General features: G+C 40.9%; 1 long non-coding RNA gene across 27 annotated transcripts in view; it reads left to right on the top strand.

The window, feature by feature from the left end:
• Positions 1-12882, top strand: part of LOC128113003 (uncharacterized) — a 202537-nt gene that overhangs the window by 97701 nt on the left and 91954 nt on the right. For 14 of the 27 annotated variants that reach the window (XR_008219274.1, XR_008219270.1, XR_008219273.1 and 11 more), the window contains one exon: positions 5638-7645. The exons of 3 other annotated variants lie outside the window; for them this stretch is intronic. This is a non-coding gene — a long non-coding RNA (uncharacterized LOC128113003). Of the gene's footprint in view, positions 1-5637; positions 7647-12882 lie in introns of those variants that run through there. 10 more of the 27 variants (XR_008219281.1, XR_008219283.1, XR_008219287.1 and 7 more) reach the window with 5 other exon arrangements.

Genomic DNA, 12882 nt, shown 5'->3' on the forward strand with positions numbered 1-12882 from the left:
ACCTCAACACATAACCCCAAGCTCTAATTGCTTGTCGGGAAATTGAGACTTTGTTTGGACAAGTTCAAACAATTCTTTTTCGTCCCACATTCTGCCAACCAGGGGTCTTTTGAAGGCTGTGATCTCTGTGTGAATCAAGACAAGCCAACCAACTCTCCACAAGGAAAAGAATAATAAAACCCAAATCCATTTCTCCTATGCATTAGGGCCTTGCTGCAAGGCCTCAAAACTTTCATAGGCCTCCCAGAGTCACAAGAAGCTAAGAAATAAAATAAAACCAAAGTGCCCCAAATTGACTACAGTAGCAAAAGATTGACCTGTGTTAGAAGAGTTTTCTCCTCTTGGGCAATGTTGATCATCAGAAACAGTGTCATAGGAGTGGGTGGTTCTGGTTGTCACTGTCCCACCTCCCATTCCTATTCTATTTAGTGAGCCCTGTCCTCTGAGGATTTGCTGCATGACACTAGACTGTCCTGAAACTAGATTTTCAAAGAATGATTGGATGTCAGTCCCCAGAACCTCACTTATGGGAAGGAACCTTTTGTTCACAGTTGACAGACTGTGTGACTTAGTCTGGGCACAGAGACAGCACACTCAAATAGATTCTGGAGCCTGTTACTTCAGAGAAGCTTGGAATCAGGAATTACAATTCCATCATTCTCTTCTTTGTCTCTTTCATTTTCACTTCCGAGACCAGCTCCACTGTGGCATGGTTTCTTTCGTAATGGGGGATGTGGTTGCTCACAACTCCTTCACAAGTGCCTTCTACATGTCATCAGAGAGTCTTGCTTATTTTGGAGCCAGAGATTAAAGAACGCTGACGAAGTGTCATGTTGATGCTAATCTAAGTGAGGCCAGAACACAGACTGAAGTCAGCAGAGTTCTAGAATGAACTCAGCTTGCTCCAAAGCTGGTATCCTATGGAACTTCTGAGAGAACATGGAAGAGGAGTGTTTCTAGAAGGATGGACCAGACTGAGTTAGTTATATTTATCTGAGAAACCTCCAAATACATTTACTACTAATCTCTCTTATACATTTAACTCTTACAGTAGATAAGTAATCATGGGATATTTTCCAAGAATATTCGGCTCACATGTTCCAGATCTCTATAGCCTGTTAAAGGGGATCATTTGGCATTATCTTATCAGTGCTCTTTAACACTGTTTATTCCATTATAGTGCAGTTGTCTTTGTTTTTATTTTTTATTTCTTTTTAGATTAACTTGTTTTACCTAAGGTGTATAGGTGTTTTGGTTGCATGTATATCTGTGTACCGTGTGTGTTTGGTGTTCCGGTAACTAAGAGAGCACCAGATCCTTTAGAACTGGAGTTTTGGGTGGTTGTGACATGCCAAGTGGGTGCTAGGAGCTGTACCTTGATCCTCTGCAAGATAACAAAGTGTTCTTAACCATTAAGCCATCTGTACACTCTCAATCTTTTTATACAGTGGTAGATACATGGAAAATGCATATACACCAATTTTTCTAAATAGAGAATCACATTTTAAGTGGACTAGGTAGTTTACTATTTAAACAACCGAGAGAGAGAGAGAAAGAGAGAGAGAGGCAGCTTGGCTTACAATGTTGAAACAGTCTCAGAGTTTACCTGGGGTTTGAGTACAGATTTTGTATTAGGCCTGCTTAAATTGGAAGGAGCCCTATTTAGGATGTCAAACACATACACATTTAATGTACTGCTCTGTCAATCTGATGCCTGAAAACTAATATTTAGTTGTATCAATGTGTTCTCTGGTCACTGCAGTTATGGCATTCCCTTGTGATCCAAAGAACTTGGGTTCCAGTCTCTTCCCTTTTTATTAAAGGGGGAGCTTTGAATAAGGTGCATACACTTGCTAAGCCTCATATTCATCCTCTGAAAAATTGGGGTTGTAATATTGGCTATTATTCCTTACAATGGTAATAGGAAATCCAAAAGCAGATAAGCCTATGAAAAATAGGCTAATCTATACATTGCGGTAGTTGTTTGAAAATTTCTTCCCCCCATATACTTCCATGTTTGAATGCTTGGTCCCCAGTTAGTGGAACTGTTTGGGAGGAATTAGGAGGTGTGGTCTTGCTGGAGTAGGTGTGGCCTTTGGAGGAGGTTTTAAAAGTTCATGCTAGTCCAGTCTCACTCTCTCTGCTTGCAACTTGTGGATCAGATGTGAGTACTTAGCTACTGCTCCAATACTATGTCTGCTTGCCCACTATGCTCCCTACCATAATGGAAACATACTAATCCTCTGAAACTGTAAGCAAGCCCCCAAATACATGCTTTTCAGGTTGCCTTGGTCATGACGCCTCTTCACAGCAATAGAACAGTAACTAAAACAATTGCTGTAAGACACTAATACTAATAATGTGACATCTAATGATTTTTTGATATTATATGGTTATTACCTAGGATCATGCTATATGTTCTCTCTTATCTTCTATATTAGTCTATTGAAATTGTCTTAGCAAAAACATCAGCTCTTTGGAGGGTTAAACAATATGAATATATTTCTATATTGTTCTGGAGGCTAGAAGTTCAAAATCAAGGTTTTGGCAGGTTTGTTTCGTTCTGAGGCCTTTCTTCTTGGCCTTACAAATGGCCAGTTTTGTGCTATATCCCACATGGCTTTGCTTCTATGCATGGTTTCTCTTCCTCTTCTTACAAGGACATGAATCCTTTGGGCAAAGATTCTACCCTTAGAAAGGCTCTTTCTCTGAGTACAGTCACATTAAGAGGTATTGTTTCCTCACATAAATTTGTGGGTAAAATATAGTTCAATACAAACCATCCAATAATAATCAATCAACAGCTTCCCCAGAAAGATTATGGCTATGACTTCAAAGTATCTTCTAAAAGAGAAAAAGAAAATATACAATATGAAAAAAAAACCCCACTAATTCTAAAAACTTGAAAATGTCACCAATTTCTCACTACTAGAAATGTACAATATAGGACCCCCAAAGTGGTTCAAGGAATGAATGCAGAATTGGGAAAATATGGGGGTGAATGAGACAATGAATAAAAGTGTAGCTTCTCAAACAATAATGAAATAAACGTGCACAAATGGCATCTCACCATACTGGCTGCCCACAGAGCAACCCGGTAGGTTTATTGAAAACATCTACCTTTCATCAGTGATCAACCTGAATAGATGGCAGCCAGTCATGACCACCAAATGAAGTCCAAGCCAGAGTACACATTCCTCAAGCTCCTCAAGCCTCAGATGGCAAATAGGCTCTGTTCCTGTGAGACTAGCCTTGATGAAATTATTCCATACTGACTTCCTGTAAAGTCAGGAAGTGAGAAGATCAGCGTTGAGGAAGAAAACATCAGAATCATAGAGAATAATGACAAAGGATGGAAATAAAGTGACTCCTACAGAGAGGATATATTATAGACCTTAGAGACTTGCCTCAAGGTCCTGGGAATATCTCCAGGTGTATTCATATAATCCAATGGTTCTCAACCTTTCTAGTGCTGTGACCCTTTAATACAGTTCCTCATGTGGTGGTGACCCCAAACCATAATATTATTTTGTTGTTACTTCACAACTATAATTTTGCTACTGTTATGAATTGTAATGTTAATATGTGATATGCAAGATATTTGATATCTGATCCCTGTGAAAGGGTCGTTCAATCCCCCCAAAGGGGGTCATAACTCACAGGTTGAGAACCACTGATACAATCAGTCACTCTTAAAGGCAAACTGGCCTACAGAATGATTGCATAGATACAGGAGTTTCTAGATCCCGAATCTCAAGCATTTTTCTCATCAAGCTAGTAGTTTAATTAAAAGGTTGCTTGTCTATTTGTCACAGTGTCCTTGGTCTATCCACAGAAAGAGGGTATGACAAAAGGCCAGGTGCACGGAGTCATAGAAGTTTGAGACCAACGTTGAGTAAAGATGTGTAGCGTGCCCCAAATATCATTCATGGAATTGTGTGATGGATATGTCTGAGGCAGAATAGATAGATACCAAACAGTAGCGAGAGGACAGCTGGGCTGCACTGAGAGAGTCATTGCTACCTTCTGCTTTCGTTGCCAGACTCAGCAGAGTTTGGCTCAGCAGAGTTTAGCATATGACTGATTCTTAGCTTAGTTGGAATGAAGGAGGAACTGTAGCTCTTCCCCTGGCAAAAATTTTAGAGAAAGTATTTGGTGCTGTTTTTGTGATATTCTCCACCACAATGTGTCTACACTTTATTCCTTCATTACCCTGGTTGCAGCAGACTGCTCTAGAATCTTTCTCCCTCTGTCCCTACCAATAGACTTCTGACTAGATTTTTTTCATATAGGTATATCTGTTTATTTCAGATTCAATTAGCTTAAAATCTGAAATAATTTATTCATAAGGCACATCTAAATCCAAACAAATAAGTAGTGATCACGAGTCTTGGAGTCATTTTATAAGAGAGATGAGAGGACAGTTGGTAAAATTTTAAATGGATGTAAATGTGGGCATTGAGGAAGGGTCAGCTTGCTGGGCTAGTCCATAGGTCTTGGAGGCTTAACGTCTGATCTTGGAGAATGTTGTAATGCAAGATCTATCTTCATCCTTGCAGAACTTGGAACTTGTTTTGTTTACCACCCAAGAATGAGTAGGATTAGCAGAAATGGCCTCCAGCTCACCTCAAAGACATGGTGTAAATCAAACTGTCCACTAATCAGTTTATCCCCAATACCGTACCAACTGCGCCAGTTAGACTGCTTCCAGCCAGCACATTTCTGCCAAACAAGAAAACTTATCGGTGATCATAAAACCAGAATCTGAATCTGAGAATTTTGACCTAAAGCCTGAGATTCAGGTGCCAGGAGGACTGCACCTTGAGAAGTGCCCGCTCCTATGCAGTTTCTTGGATACTGTGCCCACCACATGCTTTGCACATTTATTGCAAACAGAGCTCTTTCCTGATACATTTTCCCCAAAGACCATGAAAACTTCAATCCATTAAGAATCAAGAAATTGTTTGGAAACTTTGCTTGGCACGAAGGTTCTGACGTACCACACACTTCAGAATTAATTCTCAGAGAAACCCTACTTTCTCCCCAATTTCAAAGGTTTTTTTTTGAGCACCCCAGTTTTTCACACTACCACCTCCCCATCTAGTATTTCTTTGGGGGTGGGAACTGAGAAAGCTCATTGAGGCATTGTCGAGACCTGGCTTCCAATTTAAGCTGAGTGAACATGGGCAAATCACCTAACGTTTCTGAGCATGCTTCCTCGTCTGGAAAACGGCTCTGACATAGCTTTGAAAGCTTTGTTAGGATTAATTACAATAATGTTTGTGAACCACTTGGCACTCAGGCAAGCCCTCACTCACAGAAAGCAACAATAAATGTGACTATTAGTCACCATCTCTCACTCCTTTATCCAGCTTTCCTTCGCTGAGCACCTACTGAATGGGCCTGGCCTCATGTTAGGCCAGAAATCCACAGAGTAATTACTACTACTGAATATTAAATTTAGCTCCTAGCTTCCTGGCTGCCAAAGCCCAAGGCCCAAAGGGCCAAATGAATTATTGCCAAGGGTTTTTTTTCCCCCAGAATTCAAGTTCATTTGATCCTAAGATACATGCATAGGCAGTTCAGGATAAGAAGGCTTAAGCTCTGAGGAATGACTATCTAATTTTGGGCTTTCAGATGCTGAGACATCAGACAAGGATGACATTCAAGTACTTATCTCAATGGGCCACCCTTGGTAGTAGCATGAATAGCCAATGTGAACAATACCCCAGCCTTCTCTACAAATCTGATGGAGCAGGTAACTATTGAGCATGGCATTCTTTGACAATAGGACTAGTTCTCTTGTTTGATGAGATGATGATGATTTCGGATAATATGGAAGTAAAGTTAGAACTATCGGTTGTTTCTTTACAGTTTTATATAGGACTTGTTTCAGAACTGAATTAACATAGCTAAGATACATGCATGCCTCCATCCAGCTTCTTTCATTGTGAGTAGGTCACATTAATAAGGAAGACGCAGGGCATCATCTCACCATATGCTGGCAGTCACTTTACTGGACTTGAGATAGAATCAAAGTAATTGCTCCATAAAGCAAAGCAGTTAGTAATAACCTAAACTCCAAAAGCCCTTTTATTTTCTGATTCATATCTTTAATCAATTTGCAACATGAAGCAATTGAGTTTTCCCTCTAGTTTCCCAATTGTTTGCTCAGAAGGACTGCTCCACTGCCTTTGACTGACGTGACATTATTGCATTTATATTGACTTTTACAGCAGATTTTACAACATTTGAGGTGCATACGTTACAAGAAAATGTAGCACGGGAACATTTGAAGATGAAAGTAAGCCATAAAGAGAGTACCTAGCTACAGTGTCTGCCATTTGCTGTATGAGGAAATTACAAATGGAGACTAGCAAATGGGGCGTGGTTCCTGGGTGTCAACTTCCAAATACCCAAGAGTTGTCTCCAGTCTCTGTTGAGACCTGGAGCAGGAAAGAACAGTGATGGGCTGGTTGCTTTTGGCTTTGCCATAGCTAGGCTGTTCTGAAACATTGCCTTAGGCATGGAAAACCAGCAAAAGCATTAAGTCCCTAGTTTCCAAGGTGGTGGCAAGAGGATGCTGGAGCAGGTTTCCTGACTTGAGTAATGGGGTGATATTATTTTTGAAAACCCATGAGTCTGTCAGCAGAGCTAGGGCTGAAAGAAGTGGCGAGGGGCTGCTCTGAGATGAAAACCACTGCTGGCACTGCTCTTTTTGTCTTTGCCATGCACCCCCGCCACGAGAGCCATGACTGCAAGTGAGCTGGAACAATTGGAAGGTGGCTTTCCACCTGTAAAGAGCCTTCCATTTCTGCTTCCATGTTCTGCTTTAATTCATATCTCACCCTTCAAAGTTGAGCTTCCTGCCCTCACTCTGAGTAGTTTCCTAAGACAGCATGCAATGGACGCCATGCCTTCGTCAAAAGTGTACCTTATGGCTTCTGTTTTCACCTGGTTCAGTAGCCGGGCCTTCACTCAACATCTGAGCATTGTCGAGATGTTGCGCTGTTTACCTTCCAGGGATCTCATCTGGATTTCAGGCATCCTAAGGGTATTTCTGTCCTGTGCACTGCTGGCACTCCACACCTCCCCTTACCTGTAGCCTACTGCTTGTCTTCTTCCTTTAGGTTGTGAGAAGGTAAGTGATCAAGTCTGGAGCTCACCTCCCTGTGTTTGGATCCCACTGTTACCACTTCCTTTGAGACCAAAGGACAACTACTTAACTTTTTGGTGCCACACTTTTAACTGTGAAGTAGATAAGAATGAGACCTGTCACTGGATTGTGAGTACTCACTTGAGGATCTCAGAGCAACTCAGCAGAATAAGGCCTACTGAAATACATGCTGCCATTTGATATGAATTAGCCCTGCACTCCTTCTAAGAATGCCCTTCCCACATTTTTAATGATCAAAATACCATCTTTTCATATTTAGCAAAAGTGTTTCCTCCCCATTGAAGAAGACAGTCTACTTGCAAGCTAGAATGAAGCTTCTTCTGGGTCCATTCCTCCTTTCACAAGTGTTTCTTGCCTCAGAACTTGTACTTTTCTGGCCAGACAGGTATGTTTTTCCTCAATAGCAGAAACCTAGCCAGCATGAGATGTGCATCAACCAGGCCTGCATCCTTGTCTACAGGTTCTGTAGGTTCTGTCTGCATACAAACAGTATGGCACAAAGTTAGTTTCTCTTATGTTCTATATGACTAAATCATGATGTATACTAGGAAAAACTCAATGTTTCAGTGAAAATCAACCAGGAAGCTATCCAAACTTGGCTCTCTTATCAGTCCTTACATATCTGCTAGGTAGTGGTCGTAAGGTTAGAACTCACAAAGGGCTGATTTGACATTTTCCCACCTGAGGAGTCTAGGAGCAGCTTAAAGTTTCTACATGACTGTGGGGGTCCACAGAGACTCCATAGTGAGGCCTTATTCCATCTTGACTCAGGCTCAGAGTCTGAGTTTTCATTGCCCTGCAAGGCTGCATAATAGGATGTTTTGGCTAAAGACATGGTTACCATGTGTCTTACACTTCAAGCCCTAACTACAAGATGCTTTGCCATATGGCATGATTATCAGGAGTTTTGAAAATTAAGGAAGGGTCTACACTTGTTTGTACCTTGACCTTGAAAGGGGAGGCCTTTTGCCTCTCCCCTTGCTAGTGTATAAAAATCCCACTAGGAGTAAACTTGAGGTGACTGTAGTATTGACCTAGAGTTCTCACGAAGCTATCCTGTGTCTCTGTCTTTTTCTTTGATTATGTCTATATTTTTTCATATCTATTGTTTCTCAACCCTCACTCTTCCCTTCAAGGACTATTTGATAAATGGGCTGGGCTCTGATACCTGACATGCATCCAACTTCCTCAGAACCCAGACAGACACCTCACTAGCCATTGGGAACCCATAGAAATGGATGACATCTTTGTCAATATTTCTGATGGGTATACTTTCATCATATTTCTTATGGGTACTCTTTCACCATGTAGCCTCTTTATTTTACATAAACTTTTTTCAATAAAATATTCCTTGTGAACTTTATTTCATTCTGTATTTTATTTTATTTGTTCTTTCTGACAACATATGTCTCGTCTTTTCTATTGGACTATAAAGTCCTTGAGATAGAAAAAAATTCATTCTGGTATTTACTTTCAATTACTTTTAAAATACGAAAATATAAAAAAAAACACTGTTAATCAAAATCTTAAAATACAGTGTGAAATTAAAGAATATGCTCCTTTCCGTTCCTCTCCATATCGCCATTTTCAAATGTATTCTGCCTGAAACTCCATTTCCTTAGTTATTTCTTCAATATCTGCTTTTCTTACTCAATTTTCTATTCCAGCAAAGAGACACCATGATAAAGGCAACTTTTAGAAAAGAAAGCACTTAATTGAAGGCTTGCTTACAGTTTCAGAGGGTTAGTCCATTCTTATCATGGCAGGGAGCATGGAGTTATGCATGGCAGGCATGGTATGGTGCTAGAGAAGTAGCTGAGAGCTATATCCTGATCAGAGGCAGGTAGACAGGCAGGCAGAGCAAGAGACTTGGCCTGGCATGGGCTTTTGAAACCTCAAAATCCACTCCCAATGACATACTTCCTCAAACAAGACCACACCTCCTAGTCCTTTTAAGCAGATTATCAACTGGTGACTAAGCATACAAATATACGAGCCTATTGGGGGCCACTCTCATTTAAACAGTCACACTGCCTATCAACTATCTATCTATCTGTCTGCCTATCTATCTATCTATCATCTACTTATTTATCTATCAATCATCTATCTACCATATTTATCATACCTATCTATCATCTATCTATTCCCACCTTATTATCTGTACCCATAGTGTATGCATGCAGACCTACAAGAACACACATACGGTTCATAAATGTGAAGTCAATTGGGTTTTTTTTCCCCAATTGAATGTTGTATCATAGTCATTTTCCCAAGTTGTCCGTGGTGTAACTCACTTTTAGTGATGGGCTGACCTCCTAGAAGTGTAGTTACTAAGTCAAGAAGTATGAGCAGCATTTAGGGCTAGCAACCCCCCAAATTCTTCAGCAGAAACCTGGCTTTTCCTGATTGAACACTCTCTTAGATTAGCAGGATCTGACTGTTTCATGATCACTTTGCCTTTCCGTATACTGTTTGTGCCCTGTGAGTCTTGAATTCATCATTCTCTCTACTCTTTGCCATACCCAGTGCTTTACATATGGCAAGTAGTCAATGAAAGTCTGATGTAAGAACGAAGGAACCTTCAGGAAGCCTAGTATAATAGTACCCAATCAAGACCAGGCCCATCTGCTCGGCAGACAGTATATGTAGTTCAGGGACTTTACATGTTGCTTTTAGGAAGTTACTGAGCTGTTTTTGTTTCCTCAGTTTCCCATGTATCCAGTAAGTCTATAGATGTTGGCCTGTCTCCCAGAGACCCTGGGAGGAATCTAGTATTCCAAAGTGCTTAATGGCCCTGCTCAGTAAATAAAAGATGTCATTAATATGCATGAAGCTATTTCATCAAGAGGCCAAGAGAACAAATTTAAAAGCTATCTTTAAAGAAAAAGAACTAAGCAGCTATTATCATGCATACTACTAACCACATGGAAGTCTGTAGAAGCCCAGACAATGGCCTCCCAGGGGCTCAGAACACTCTGCTGAAACTTAAGGTGACTCTGGTCTCACTGCCAAGCACTGAGTGCGTGTTTCAAGAAGGAGAATCATCTACCTCCAGACTCTCACAGGCAGGACAGGAATTCTCAGCACTGCATGGCCGTGCCTAAGGGCCCTGAGATGATGTGTCTAATGGCTTCCGAGAACTCTGTCTAAAAATATGAAGAATTAGGTAAGAAACAGACAGTGCACGGGCAAGAGAAAAGCCCAGGAGGATTTATGCTTTGCCACCATTCCAAGGTCACATTTCTACTCATCGGCCTGAGAAATGGAGAGTGTGGTTAAGGCAGAGACGTTAGCAGTGAGCGGAGTATGTTGTGCTGACTCTGAATGACGAAGATGCTGAGAAAGGAAGTGGGCGTGTTCTGGGTTTTGTCTAGCCGTATGACCTTGGGGAAATCTGTAAGTTCTCCATCTAGAACCTATACTGCCCCATGTCCACGGGTAACTAGAGAATCTGCAGATTTCACATGCTCTCATGAGCAGAAGGACTAGTGTCTTACTCTTGAGGTGACTTTTCAGTTATTCAAAATCTTCTACCATTTGGTCAATCTTTACTTCACATACCAGAAAGGAACAAAGGGTAGTGTGGTGTGCACAGTTGTGAAGGCCTTATTGAGTTGCCTTGGTGTCTGTTGTTACCAGAGGCATTGCTGATGACAACAGCCCCATATCACCCCCATGTTATTTTTATAGGTGAGTTAATGCATTTTCTGTACCAGTCCCAGGTTCTGGATGCACCAATCTTCTCACTTGTGACTTCCCACTCACAGCAATGAGTGGTTTCACTCAGACACCCACCAACAACACGATTTCTAGGCTCACATCCACTTGTCCCAGATCCTGGCATTGCGACCATTGTTCCAGATGTTAGAACATTATTTTTTCACCAAGAGGCGTCAATGAAACTATCTATTACATGGAAAAGAGGATGTTTGGAGTCAGAGTTCCCTTGATTCCCAGGGGAAGCGGACATGTGTAGGAATTCACTCTTTAATTCTTCAGCTGGTTGTGCTTCATGTTTTTGAAAGGGTACAATGGCTTTATTTTTACCTAATTAGGAGAAGTGACCTTTCCTAATGGATTAGGGACCTTTCTGAAGGGTTCAAAAAAAAAAAAAAAACAAAAAACAAAAAACTCTGTCTGCCTACACAGCCAGACCAGATTTTTCAGTAAAAACATACAAGTGATGGTGAAGGGACAAATAACACTAAGAGTATTAGCTAAAGCCTCAAGGAATCATATTATTTTTACCTAAACTGTGTGAGTGCAATTGCGCGTGCATGCAAGCATGCCTGTGTACGGTCTGTGTGTATCTTAAATCAACTATGCCACTTGGGTTGTGTGGTGATTTGAATGAGAATGGTCCCCAAAGCTCATGTATTTGAATGCTTAGTCCCTGGTTGGTGGAACTGTTTTGGGAAGGATTAGGAGATGGGACTTTGTTGGAGGAGATGTGTCACTGGGAGTGGGTGTTGAGATTTCAAAGGGCCATGCCAAGTCCAGTTTACTCTCTCTGCCTTCACCCTATGGTTCAGGATATAAACTCTTAGCTACTACTCCGACACCATGATTGCCTGCCTGCTGACACATTCCCTACCATTATGGTCATAGACTTACCCTCTGAAATTGAAAATAAGACTTCAATTAAATGTTTTTTTAAAAATAAGTTGCCTAGGTCATGGTGTCTCTTCACAGCAATAGCAAAGTCAATGAGACAGGCCGACGATGTTGCCCCCAAGAGCCATAGACTATAAAACCCCAGTACCAAGGGATTTTATTAGATAGTAAAAACCCCAGTACCAGGGGATTTTATGAGAAACCTTCATTTGAGTTGTTAATCCCAAGTGACTCCCAAAACAATATAGGCTACAGCCATTGCCCTTGGTTGCTTCACAGAGGATGAAGAGAAGTCCCTGTTGTTGAAGATACCACACACTTTGGACACAGGATGCAGAAAATTCAAGCTGGATATAATCTGAAAGTCTCCTTTCTGAGGTTTAGTCATAATAGTACCAGATGATGCTATGAAAAGTGTAAAGAAAGGAAAACAACCAATAATTCTATCCACCTATAATGCCTCTGAATCATAACAATGATTAGCATGGCAACATATCCCTAAAGATGTAATAGTGGCACTCATATCTTGGCAATAACCAATAAGTCTAATTTAACTTAAAGTCTACTCAACAGGAAGGAAATCATTCCTGGTACTAGAAACTTATCCAACTTCCTGGGGTTATTGGGGCCACAGATTGTAGAGGAGAACCTATTTCTGCCACTTTATTCAGCCAGCATAATTCCTAACTATATTCTTGAACTACTTATAACTAAAGATAACTGTAGCTCTTATCCTGTATCAAAAAAAGCTTCTCTTTACAGAAAAAAGACCACTAGGGAAAGCCACAAGTGGTCATAATGCAAAGATGAACTGATTATAGTGTGGTCAGCCCCAGCAATATATCTACAACACAACCTCTGTACCAAAGTCTCAGGGAACTTTCCAGAAAAGAAGGCAGAAAGATTATAAGGACCAGAGGACCAGGAAGTCTGTTATGAAGTTGTGACTCCTAGAAATATCAGGAAAACTACATCCATGATACCTCAACAACATGGACACCTAAACAAAACCTGAACAAGAGTAACACCAGCAGACAATCTAATACAAAAGGGGTAACTCTTTTAGCGTCTCATTCCTAGACAAAGAAGTA

This window comes from Peromyscus californicus, unplaced genomic scaffold (genome assembly GCF_007827085.1).
Source record: "Peromyscus californicus insignis strain IS unplaced genomic scaffold, ASM782708v3 Scaffold_17__1_contigs__length_78620276, whole genome shotgun sequence".
Lineage (NCBI taxonomy): Eukaryota > Metazoa > Chordata > Mammalia > Rodentia > Cricetidae > Peromyscus > Peromyscus californicus.